This window comes from Monodelphis domestica, chromosome 5, assembly GCF_027887165.1.
Source record: "Monodelphis domestica isolate mMonDom1 chromosome 5, mMonDom1.pri, whole genome shotgun sequence".
NCBI lineage: Eukaryota > Metazoa > Chordata > Mammalia > Didelphimorphia > Didelphidae > Monodelphis > Monodelphis domestica.
Window position 1 is genome coordinate 149,143,662 of NC_077231.1, and position 11,615 is coordinate 149,155,276.

An 11,615-nucleotide genomic window follows, 5' to 3' on the forward strand; every position below is an offset into this window, starting at 1 on the left:
CAGGTCCGTGCTCTTTGTCTGTCTATCAAGAAAATTCTTCAGGAAACTTGTAACTGATCAAAACAATTAACAGTAAGTGGATAATAGTGTAGCAATATCTACACATGAAAGAGGAAGCCCTCCTGATTATCAAGGGCAGACATGTGTGAAAAAATATGGATTTACCATGAATCACATTGCCCAGAGATTCAAATAGAAAAATCAAGTTAAAAATCAAGTTAATCAAGTTAAAAAAAACTTTAAAACTAAAATGGAACTGCTTAGAATTCATGATCCAAAGAGAGTATTATTAGAGTAGAAATGACTCAGAGTCTCTGACATTGAGTAAAAAGCAATATATTAGGTATTACAAAGTTTTTTTGGAAAACAAATCTCATTAAAACTTGCATCCATCTGGAGGAATTCCATGTGAACTGGAACTACCACCAGGAATTGCTATAGAGTGAAAGAAGCAGAACCAGGAGAACCTTATACACAAAGACTGATACACTGTGGTACAATCAAATGTAATGAACTTCTCCACTAGCAGCAATGAAATGATCCAAAACATTTCTGAGGGACTTATGAGAAAGAATATTGTTCACATACAGAGAAAGAACTGTCAGAGTAAAAACACAGAAGAAAAATATATGATTGATCACATGAGTTGATGGGGATATGATTGGGGATGTAGACTAAATGATCACCCTAGTGCAAATATTAATAATATGGAAATGAGTCTTGATTAAGGACACATGTAAAACCCAATGCAATTGCTTGTTGGCTACAGGAGGGAGATGGGAGGAGGGGAGGGAAAGAACATGAATCATGTAACCATGTAAAATTTTTATTTAATTAATCAATAAAATTAAATTTAAAAAACTTACATCCATTTATTGGTAAAGGCCAATGGTGTCTAACATTGACTTTATAATGATGTATGAACATCAATCAATTAATGCACTATTAAAGTATAATAATGGAGATATCAATAAATTAAGATACAGTCTAGCACAATAGCTAGCCTGGTCAACCATTAGGCTGAGCCCATGAGGAGCTTCCTTCTGATCTATCCTTTACCCATTCTCAGTGTTTGCCTGGAATTATGCATTTCCTCAACAGGACAAGCAGATTACCAGTGCTTTAATTCTATGCCCTGGCCACCTCAGATAACTGAGAAACAATTCTATTTGGGGCTTTAGTAGAAGGGCCCTCCCTGATTGGCTAAGGTGGGGGAGGAAAGACTCACATTAATCAGATATTAATCAGGAGGTTTTATTCCTCACAAGAAGAGGAATGCTAAGGAATAAAATATCATAGAATGATTGCAATCAGGCTAATATTCAGGCCATATTGGGTCATTTGTAAAAGAGCTTTTAACTATTTTACATTTCACCTTCACTCTATAATGCCACATGAGCTATTTCCTTTCCTGTAGTTTCTCTTTTCCTGAATGACTCTTTCCCTTGTGGATTTTCTTCTGGGTCACTGCAATCCCATTGCTCAGGCAACCAAGAAGGGGGAAAAGACCAGCTTCCTTTCAAGGTCTCCCAAATCCCTCTACCAAAGGAAAGAAGACACCAAAAGAAAGCAGTGCCCATCCCTAACAGGCTTAACTAGGAAGCAACAAACTTATTTTTGTTAAATATTTCTCAATTAGTAGAAGGGGAGTCAAGATGGTGGCATAGAGGCAGTGAACATTCAGACCTCTGAAAGCCCTTCATTACTGATTACAAACTAAATGCTCCTAGGTGACTGAAAATCAAACCTAACAACAAGATGGAGCCAAGAAACCCTCAGGCTGGACTCAACCTAAAAGGTATTCCCCCAAAAGCCAGAAATTCAAGAACACTCAGGTTTAAGGGGAAGGAAGAAGGAAGGTCCCGGGACCACCAGCCCACCTAGAACACTAAACCTCCAGCATCAGCTGTAACCTCTGGGTGGGCAAAGGTGCTGGTCTGGAGGGAGTACCTTGTGGGAAAAGCTGTGCCAGGCTCAGAGTGTCCAACACAGGCAGTGGGGAAATAGTTAGAGAAGAAACACAGAGCACAGAGTGGGCAGCAGTAGCAGCATCAAAGACATTCAATATTGCCCCCCCCTTCCCAAGGTTTTGGGCTCAGGGCACATCCAGTAACCCAGCTGGACTTAATCCCATAAAACTTTGCAGAAGGCAGGGAAGCTCAAGTTCCAACACCCCTCCCCCTCAGACTGCACTGAGAGATTTACTAACAAAGCTCTAAGGGTGAAGGCCGAAAGAAAAGCCCAAAACCACACACACAAAAAAAATGAAAGGAGCAAGAGCTCAGGCAACTGCAGGGAGTAAAGAAGGGGTAAATATGAGCAAACAACAGAAAAAGAAAAAAGAAATTATAATTGACAGCCTCTATACAAGCAATGAACAAAGACAAATGGAACAGAGAAGGATGAGGGAACACCAAGCAAAAAAACAGAAACCTCAGCAAATTGGATACAGGCTCTGGAAGAACTCAAAATACAATTCAAAACACAATTAAGAGAGGCTGACGACAACTGGGAAAAGAACTTAAAAACTAAGATAAGTCATCTGGAAACAGAGGCACTTGAACTAAAACAAAAAAATACTGTCTTGAAAGCCAAACTTAACCAGCTTGAAAATGAGGCAAAGGAGATGAAAGATGAGGCAAAGAAGATGAAAGATGAGGCAAAGGAGATGAAAGATGAGACAAAGAAAATGAAAGATGACCTCCAAAGAAATTCATACCAGAAGGAGGATGACCAAAAAGCCAGGGATGAAATCCAGTCTTTAAGAACCAGAATACAACAACTAGAAACAAGAGACTTCACAAGGCAGTAGGATATTATAAAACAAAATTAAAAGAATGAAAAAATTGAGGAAAATATGAAACACCTCATTCACAAAACAGAAGATTTAGAAAACCATTCCAGGAGAGACAGCTTAAGAATCATTGGTCTACTAGAAGACCATGACAAGAGAAAAAAACCTGGACATCACACTACATGAAATTATCCTAGAAAACTGCTCCAATATTCTAGAACAAGAGAGAAAAGTGGAGATTGAAAGAATCCACATCACATCTTATATTTAATCCCCAACTGACAACACCCAGGAATGTAATAGCCAAATTCAAGAACTATCAGACCAAGGAAAAAATATTACAAGCTCCTAAGAAGAAGTCATTCATATACCATGGAACCACAGTGAGGATAACACAGGATCTGGCTGCTTCTATACTGAAGGACTGAAAGGCATGGAATATGATATTCCTGAAATCAAGAATCAACTACCCAGCAAAATTGACTATATTCTTACAGGGGAAAGTATGGTCATTTAACAAAATAGAAGAATTCCAAGCATTTGTAAAGAAAAGACCAGACCTGAACAGAAAATTTGATGCCCAAGCCCAGAACTCAAGAGAAGCATCAAAAGATAATTAAAAAGAGGGAAAAAAAGAAAAAACAAACAAAAAGAATTTTTTTAAAGAGACCCAATAAGTTAAAATTATATGCATCCCTTTAAGAAAAGAGGTCATTGGTAACTCTTAAAAATTGTTATCATCACTTGGGTAGCTAGAAGAATTACACTTAGAGGGAACAGTGACAAACTGTATAGGATGAAATGCCAAGACATAAATGTGTATATAGATATATGTATACATAAATACATATATATGTGTGTATATGTACATATATATATATATATATACAACTAGAGCTTAAAAAGAAGTTAATACTAAAAGAAATGGGAAAAGAAACAAAAAGGGGTAAATTTATATGTCACAAAGAAGCTCATGGTGGGAGGGGGGAAAACATCAATACACTGGAAGGGTAAAAAGGTTGGAGATAGGAAATACTCAACTCTTATGTGCATTGAAATTGACTCAAAGAGGGAAGAACAATCCAATCGATTGGGGCAGAGAATTGATTTCCGCCCTATAGGGAAGTAGAAGGGTAACAAATGAACTCGTGGGGAGGGAAGCAGTACAAGGGAGGAAGAGGGTGGGGGGGTAGTTTAAAAAGACTATAAAGAAAATGAGAATGAAATAAGGAGGGAGGGGGTAGAAAGGGAAGTAAAATAAGGGTGGGAATTAGAGGGACTGATTAAAAACAAAACATTGGTGTAGAAGGAAATAGTGAAAGAAGAAAAGGCAAGACTAGGAGTAGAAATCAAAATGCTGGGAAATACACAGCTGGTAATCATAACTCTGAATGTGAATGGAATGAACTCACCCATAAAATGCAAACAAATAGCAGAGCAAATTAGAATCCAAAACCCTACTATATGCTGTCTATAAGAAACACATATGAGGAAGGTAGATACACATAGAATGAAAGTAAGAGAATGGAGCCAAGTCTATTGGGCATCAACTGATAAAAAGAAGGCAGGAGTCACAATCATGATCTCTGACAAAACCAAAGTAAAAATAGACCTAATTAAAAGAGATAGGGAAGATAATTACATCCTGATAAAAGGCAGTATAGACAATGAGGAAATATCAGTACTCAACATGTATGCACCAAATGGCAGAGCATCCAAATTTCTAAAGGAGAAACTAGTGGAGCTCAAGGATGAAATAGATAGAAAAACTATACTAGTGGGAGAACTGAACCTTCCTCTATCAGAACTAGATAAATCAAACCAAAAAATAAATAAGAAAGAGGTAAGAGAAGTGAATGAAATTTTAGAAAAAAATGAGTTAGTAGATATGTGGAGAAAAATAAATAGGAACAAAAAGGAATACACCTTCTTTTCAGTAGCACATGGCACATTCACAAAGATTGACCATGTATTAGGGCATAAAAACATTGCAAACAAGTGCAAAAGAGCAGAAATAATAAATGCAACCTTCTCAGATCACAATGCAATGAAAATAATAATTAGTAAGGGTACATGGAGAGGCAAATCAAAAATTAATTGGAAATTAAACAATACAATTTTCCAAAACCAGTTAGTTAAAGAACAAATCATAGAAACATTTAATAACTTCATTGAAGAAAATTACAATGATGAGATGCCGCAGGCAAGGTCCAGCCTCACTCGCAACTCCAGGGTTTCCCGACAAGTGGTGAATGATCAGTCAAAATAAATAACAAATGGAAGACAGCTTAATCACTATGGCCATGGGACTGCTTTGCATCTGATAGCTGCTCCACCATTCCCTTGCCTGGTTTTTATTTTTATGCCCGTTTTCTTGACATGAAGATTACATTACCTAACACACATGTTCAAAGAGAGATAATTGGAAAATTGATGCATTAATTTTTTTAATATTTAATTGATCATTTCCAAGCATTATTCATTAAAGACATAGATCATTTTCTTTTCTTCCCCCCCCCCCCATAGCCGACACATAAATCCACTGGGCATTACATGGATGCATTAATTTTTAACAAATCACTTGATTAACATTCTACATTCTTATATTGTGATTACAGACAGCATACAAGATAAATGATTTCATCACAGGTGGCTTAATTTTCTCATTACCCTGTGAGAAGTTTTGAGCTTACAAACAATCAAGGAAAATTACTTATTGCTTTTAATAAAATGGAATAATTAAGCAACAGTTCTTAAAAGACAATTCAACAATCATATCATTGAAGTTGAGAGGTACTGGGAACATAATTCAAATTTAGACTGGTGGCTTCTAGGGAGTTTCTGAGTTACTGATTTCTGTAATTGAGTCACTGAGGCATACTGAAGCTTGATGTTCTTGTACTTATCACATGGGCCTCTATGATTGATTTGTGTGCTGGCTTCATGAGAATAGTTTTCTGTGAGTGGGAAAATTTTGGGGGCTTGGCCTGTAGCTGCGGTTTTGCTGGAAATTATGTACCTAAATAAAAGTTAACCCATGATTTAAAGGTCTGATCTTTTGGTGATGTTTTGGGGAATTCGGGTACAGGAGTTTTGCTCTTGCATTATTTCTTTTGAGACTAGGAGGAATAATAATCATGTCAATTCATAGGTAAGGGGCATTGATAAAAGAGATCATGTAAAGAGGGATTGAGTGGGCAATCACATCTTGCCAAGGACCACTCTGTGGTCTCCTTAGCTACCACTCATGACTCTGTCAAGGCATCATGGCCTGATGGCTCCCAGCAATGAGATATCCTTTCAAAATCTATGGGGTGCAGCCAAAGCAGTACTCAGGGGGAAATTCATATCCTTGAGTTCATATATTAACAAATTAGAGAGGGCAGAAGTCAATGAATTGGGCATGCAAATTAAAAAACTAGAAAGTGAATAAATTAAAAATCCTTAGATGAAGACTAAATTAGAGATCCTAAAAATCAAAGGAGAAATTAATAAAATTGAAAGTCAAAGAACTATTGATTTAATAAATAAGATTAGAAGCTGGTACTTTGAAAAAATAAAATAGAAAAAGTACTGGTCAACTAATTTAAAAAAGAAAAGAAGAAAACCAAATTGACAGCATCCAAGATGAAAAGGGAGACCTCATCTCTAATGAAGATGAAATTAAGACAATTATTAAAAACTATGATGCCCAATTATATGGCAATAAATATGGCAATATAAGTGATATGTGAAATAGAAATGATAATCTGTGTGACACTATTACTCTTTGTTGCTGCAGTGACTGATGTACCCTGGCTTATGACTAGAGAGAGAGCTGTTGCTAGTATGGGACACTTGCTACAGAGATGGAGAGAGATACTACCACAGGGATGCTGCCACAGGGGATTGCTCTAGATAGATACTGGGGAATGCTCCGGGGTTTGCCTACTGATCCCTACAGATGGCTGATGGATCAATCTATTTCCTACCCTCTTTCTCCCTATTCCTCTCTCACTCCCTCCCTTAACCACCCACTTCTAGAAGCCTTTTGGCTTCCTCCCTCCCCCCTGAGTGGATTATAAAATACTCTAGTTTCCTTTCTCAGGTAAGGGGTTTATTGTGATAACAAGATGGGAAACTGAGGTAAGAGGGATGAGGGTTTCCCTAAACTATGAGGAGAATTTAGGAGGGTTATGGAAATAATCAGTCTTGTCACAAACTGTGACAGAGAGACAGTTAGAGAGATGGATGGAGGACAACTGTTTAAAATCTTCTTTCTTTTCCACAAAGCCACCTAGAAAAGTTTCTCCTTCAGCTTGGCTTTCCTCCAACTCTTGGTCAGGTAAATCTCAGAGAGAGCAGAAGATTCTCCTTTGGTCAGAGAGCCCCAAAGCCAAGCCAGCCCCACAAGGGTCCTCAGCCAGTATCAACTGCCAACTCCTGGGAACATTCCGTTTGGAACCTTCTTCTTGATTGAAAGCCAGGTCCCTAGTCTTGGTTCTTGCATCTTGGCTAGTCCTGCAAAACCTCTCTCCCTTCAAGTTTCTACCACATATGGATGAATATTTACAAAAATATAAATTGCCTAAACTAACAGAGGATGAAATATACTACATAAACAACCCCATATCAGAAAATGAAATTGAACAAGCCATCAAATAACTCCCTAAGAAAAAATCCCCAGGTCCAGATGAATTCACAAATGAATTCTATCAAACAATCAAAGAACAACTAATCCCAATATTATAGAAACTATTTGTCAGAATAAGCAAAGAAGCAGTTCTACCAAATTCCTTTTATAATACAAATATGATACTGATTCCAAAGCAGGCAGGTCAAAACAGAGAAAGAAAACTATACATCAATCTCCTTAATGAATATAGATGCAAAAATCTTAAATAGGATACTAGCAAAAAGACTCCAGCACGTGATCAGGAGGATCATTCACTATGATCAAGTAGGATTTACACCAGGAATGCAGGGCTGGTTCAATATTAGGAAAACCATCCACATAAGTGGCCATATCAACAAACAAACAGACAAAAATCACACGATTATCTCAATAGATGCAGAAAAAGCCTTTGACAAAATACAACACCCATTCCTATTAAAAACACTAGAAAGCATAGGAATAGAAGAGCCTTTCCTAAAAATAATAAACAGTATATATCTGAAATCATCAGCAAACATCATCTGCAATGGGGATAAACTAGAAGCCTTCCCAATAAGATCAGGAGTGAAACAAGGATGCCCATTATCACCCCTACTATTTGACATTGTACTAGAAACACTAGCAGTAGCAATTAAAGAAGAAAAAGAAATTGAAGGTATTAAAATAGGCAATGAGGACACCAAGCTATCACTCTTTGTAGATGATATGATGGTCTACTTAAAAAGTCCTGGAGAATCAACCAAAAAGCTAGTTGAAATAATCAACAACTTTAGCAAAGTTGCAGGATACAAAATAAACCCACACAAGTCATCAGCATTTCTATATATCTCCAACATATCTCAGCAGCAAGAATTAGAAAGAGAAATTTCATTTAAAATCACCCTAGACAATATAAAATTCTTAGGAATCTATCTGCTGAGACAAACACAGGAACTATATGAACACAACTACAAAACACTCTCCACACAATTAAAACTAGATCTAAACAATTAGAAAAACATTGATTGCTCATGGTTAGGATGAGCTAACATAATAAAAATGACAATCCTACCCGAATTAATCTACTTATTTAGTGCCATGCCCATTGAACTACCAAAAAAAACTTTTTTACTGAATTAGGAAAAAAACATAACAAAGTTCATTTGGAAGAATAAAAGATCAAGGATCAGGGAAATCATGAAAAAAAATGTGAAGGAATCAGGCCTTGTAGTCCCAGATCTCAAACTATACTATAAAGCAGTGGTCATCAAAACAATTTGGTACTGGCTAAGAGACAGAAAGGAGGATCAGTGGAATAGTCTTGGGGTAAGTGACCTCAGCAAGACAGTCTATGACAAGCCTAAAGATCCCAGCTTTGGGGACAAAAACCCACTATTTGATAAAAAAAAAAACTGCTGGGAAAATTGGAAGACAGTATGGGAGAGATTAGGTTTGGATCAACATCTCATACCCTACACCAAGATAAACTCAGAATGGGTGAATGACTTGAATATAAAGAAGGAAACTATAAGTAAATTAGGTGAACACAGAATAGTATACATGCCAGAATTTTGGGAAAGGAAAGACTTTCAAACCAAGCAAGAGGTAAAAAAAATCACAAAATGTAAAATCAATAATTTTGATTACATCAAACTAAAAAGTTTTTGTACAAACAAAACCAATGCAACCAAACTCAGAAGGGAAGCAACAAATTGGGAAAAAATCTTTATAACAAAAACCTCTGACAAAGGTCTAATTACTCAAATTTATAAAGAGCTAAACCAATTGTACAAAAAAAAAAATCAAGCCATTCTCCAATTGATAAATGGGCAAGGGACATGAATACATAATTTTCAGTTAAAGAAATCAAAACTATTAATAAGCACATGAAAAATGTTCTAAATCTCTTATAATCAGAGAGATGCAAATCAAAACAACTCTGAGGTATCACCTCACACCTAGCAGATTGGCTAACATGACAACAATGGAAAGTAATGAATGCTGGAGGGGATGTGGCAAAATTGGAACATTAATGCATTGCTGGTGGAGTTGTGAATTAATCCAACCATTCCAGAGGGCAATTTGGAACTATGCCCAATGGGCAATAAAAGACTGTCTGCCCTTTGATCCAGCCTGAGCACTGCTGGGTTTGTAACCCAAAGAGATAATAAGGAAAAAGATTTGTACAAGAGTATTCATAGCTGTGCTCTTGTGGTGGCAAAAAATTGGAAAATGAGGAGATGCCCTCCAATTGGGGAATGGTTGAACAAATTATGGTATATGTTGGTGATGGAATACTATTGTGCTCAAAGGAATAATAAAGTGGAGGAATTCCATGTGAACTTGAACGACCTCCAGGAATTGATGCAGAGTGTGAGGAGCAGAACCAAGAAAACATTGTACACAGAGACTGATACACTGTGGTACAATCAAATGTAATGGACTTCTCCATTAGTTGCAATGCAGTGATCCTGAACAACTTGGAAGGATCTATGAGAAAAACCATTATCCACATTCAGAGGGAAAACTATGGGAGTAGAAACACAGAAGAAAAACAAGTGCTTGAATACATGGGTCGAGGGGATATGGCTGGGGACATAGACTCTAAATGAACATCCTAATGCAAACATCAACAACATGGAAATAGGTTCTGATCAAGGATACATGTAATATCTAATGAAATTGCACATCAGCTGCAGGAAAGGTGGGGAGAGGGGAAGGAGGGAAATAATTTTATTCTTGTAACCAAGGAATAATGTTCTAAATTGACTAAATAAATTAATTCAAAAGCATAAAAATTAAAATTTTTTTTAATTTTTAAAAATATTTCTCAATTACATTTTAATCTAATTCCTCTGTACAGGAGTATTGCTGTAAATGGATGATACTTCTAGTCTCATTCAGTCATTTCAGTTGCATCTAACTCTTCATGATCCCACTTGGGGTCTTCTTGGCAAAAATAATGGAGTGGTTTGCCATTTCCTGCTAAGGTCAAGATGACTTCTAATGTCCCCTCAACCTCTGAAGCTATTATCCTACAATCCTAGGCTAACTTCCTCCAACAGATTATATATCTAAAATCTTTTAAGAGTAAGAACTATTAAATTGTTTTCTTCATATCTCCAGAACCCAACAGAGTGCCGGGAACATAGTAGACAACTGATGAATGCTATCGATGGAATATTTGTACTATATACTTATAAGGCTATTGTTGAAAAAGTAATTTCTTATAAGGAGGAAAGTGCTTTACAGACTGTCAATCAGGATAAACATGAGATAAATTAGTATTAGTCTTTGAAGGATGGTTTTGGAATAACTAGAACTTGTTTTCTACCCATCGTGTTATAGAATAATATAATAAATGTCTGGTAAAGGTAAAAATAATAAGCCAGACATTTATTATCTGTGTAACCTTAGGCTAGTCATTTAACCTTCTTTGCCTCAGTTTCCTCATCTGTAAAATGAGCCAGAGAAGGAAATGGCAAACCACTCCAATATCTTTGCCAAGAAAATTCCAAATATGATCACAAACAGTCTGGCATGGCTCAGAAATGACTAAACAACAACAACCAAAGCTTTTACGGGAGAAATGAAAAAGCAAAATGATAATTTATGAAATCTCACAAAAGAAATCATTTCCTGAGGTTGTGTGATACTTCAGAGCATTCCTGGGAATTAAGATGTCATGGAAAACCCAAGTAGATTGGAAAGTAAGCAGTGTGAATGCTCAACTCTGGCCTATGACTTAGATGGAAATTTGGAATCTGTTATTCCAGAAAAGGTTGAGAAGCAGAAAGCTTGGCAAAGCCACACAGAACATGACCGCTGAACCATAACGTGAGAACAAAGGCCTGAGGTGCTCAAGTGTAGTCTCTGCCCATCCCCATTCTTTTATGATGTTTCTAGACATACAATGTATTCAGACTCTATTGATTAAAAACAAGCCTGTTGTTTCTATGGTATCTTGTTCCAAGCAATTCAAAACACTTTGCAGGTAGTAGCCTGCTTCTGCTGACAGTTCCCCCGTTAAGGTTAAAAAAAAAGGATTTCTATTAGCCATATGTACACAGAGATGTTTGTGTACATTCATATGTGTTCCGTGTATCTATGTATACCCACAGCATTGGGGCAATGGGTTTTTAAGCCTGCATTTTTCCATTTGGAAGCAGCACTGTGTAATGGATGGAG